The sequence below is a fragment of the Propithecus coquereli genome, unplaced genomic scaffold (assembly GCF_000956105.1).
Source record: "Propithecus coquereli isolate 6110/MARCELLA unplaced genomic scaffold, Pcoq_1.0 Scaffold54, whole genome shotgun sequence".
Taxonomy (NCBI): Eukaryota; Metazoa; Chordata; class Mammalia; order Primates; family Indriidae; genus Propithecus; species Propithecus coquereli.
Window position 1 is genome coordinate 2,097,280 of NW_012151285.1, and position 2,118 is coordinate 2,099,397.

General features: G+C 48.4%; 1 protein-coding gene across 1 annotated transcript in view; it reads right to left on the reverse strand.

Annotated features, from left to right (window-relative positions):
- The window catches only part of EVA1C (eva-1 homolog C (C. elegans)), a 95,994-nt gene that overhangs the window by 20,434 nt on the left and 73,442 nt on the right, over positions 1–2,118 (reverse strand). The window lies entirely within an intron of this gene.

Below are 2,118 nucleotides of genomic sequence, written 5' to 3' on the forward strand. Positions count from 1 at the left end.
GTGCATGAGGCCCCCAGGACTCATCATCTTGACCTTCCTCCCTTTCCTCACAGCCATTCTCCCAGCCCCACCTGCACCTGGAGGTCTCACTGCAGCCCCAGAAAGCCAGGCCTCCATCCTTCACGCCTCTATACCTTTGCACATGCTCCTCTACCCGCTTGGAAATACCCCCTTCTCCCCTGCATTCTCAACTGTATGTCCCCATAGCCCCCTCCCCTGGGCAGCAGGGAGAAGTTTCCTTCTCTATGTTTCTAGTATAGCTTTTACCACGCAGTTCTATTTATTTCTCACTCGCCTGTCTCCAGACTAGACAGCTCCTGCTCCCAGCACCCTACCACGGCCCAATGCTGAGTAAATGCTCAAAGAAATGACAGAACAAATGAACAAACGTAAAGTTATAACCTCCAGCTCTTCTGAAACTCCTCCTCAGCTCTTGGGACCTGCGCCTGGTGCCTTCACCACCAGGCATTTATGACAGCTGCTCAGAGGAGGAAAGGAGAAGGAGTAATTAGCAATGGGTGCATAACAACTGGTGGCTGTGAAGTGCAAGAAGGAGACTCAAATGGAACCAGAAGCAAGAGAAAAAACACCACGGCTTCACACCCACGTTCACAGCAGCACATGCACAACAGCCAAGAGGTGGAAGCAACATAAGTGTCCTGTGATGGATGAATGAATAAACAAAGTGTGGTATATCCATACAGTGCAATATTATTCAGCCTTAAAAAGGATGGAAATTCTGATTGCGCATGCACAGTGGTGAGGAGGCATGGCCGTGGGGCATGCCAGGGGGCTCTGCTCAAGCTGGACCTCTGTATGCAAAGGAACAGGACCTCACAACAGGATAAAGGGAAGCAGTTTGGGCATGCAAATGTGCATCGTAGAGACACTGAGAAGAATGCTGCAAAAGTAATTACAAGCAACATCCTGGACCCCTGAGGTGCACATTTTCAAGAGGACACAGCTCTAAGCCTTTTGCAGAGGTATTACAAAAGACCATGGCTGATAGAACCCAGAAGGTTCGTAGCATCCATTTTCCCTTTCCCTTCACACCCTAATCCATCTAGAAAGACTTCCCGGCGGAGCTATGCCAGGTTTTGGAGACTGGTAAGATCAGGATACTTGAGAGTCCAACTGACACGGAGAGGGATCAGGTGACAATCTCAGCCACCTCTGCCCTGGGCCACATGCTATATCCAGTTAACAAATTCAAGCCTGGAGCTACCATCTGAAATGAGGTCTATACTTTCTGGTCTCGTTGCTACTCAGCATTCAAGACACCACCACCAAGGCAGCCAAGGCCTGAAGAGGGGCCCTGACTGAGTGAGCAAAGATTGTTAGCCTGTCGTTACTCGCCCAGACCTTCCGGCATACCACCCTCAGTGACCACCTCCAGGTATTGGAAGAAACAGGCAAGGACCTGGTCCACATAGGCAAAAACTAGCTCACTGGGGATTTACTACTGTCCCAGAGCTTTGGCTTCCTGAAGAGCCCTCAGACCTTCCTAAGGGCAGCTGCGTCAATTTCATAGAACTCACAGTTAAATGGATAGACGCGAATTGCATACATGAGGATGATGTGCGGGTGATAAGGGACACTCTTGAAAGTGTGGAGAATGATCTTCGGCAACCTGCCCAGTCTTTGGGCGGTGCTGTCCTGAAAGAAGCTGACACGGGTGCTGATTCCCAGTTCACCCCTACTCCCAGGATGAGCACAATAAGCAGCAACATTCTCAAATCCTTTGGCATCAAAGTCCCAGAAAGAAAGAAGCACCTGTTCAAGATTATGAAATAGGAAGGAGATAATGACAATCGGAAAAGAAAATCTGCAATTGGTTCCAAGGTCTTCTAAATTCCTCGCACAAGTGGTACAATAGGGAGGTGAAAAGTGCTTCATTTATAATGGGCAATGTAAATAACCAAGGCACAAGTACCAATGTCTAAAAATCCACCTAAAGAAGTTGACACTGTCTAAAAGCCAGTTGTGAGTCATTGTGAATATTTAAGGCTGGGGACTAAAGCTTCCTCTAGCTGTTTGTACAGGTGTCAGTGAGACTACTCCATAGTAGACTCTGCCACCTGTGGTCCAATGGGATGGGCTACTTTGAGTTAAACCTTA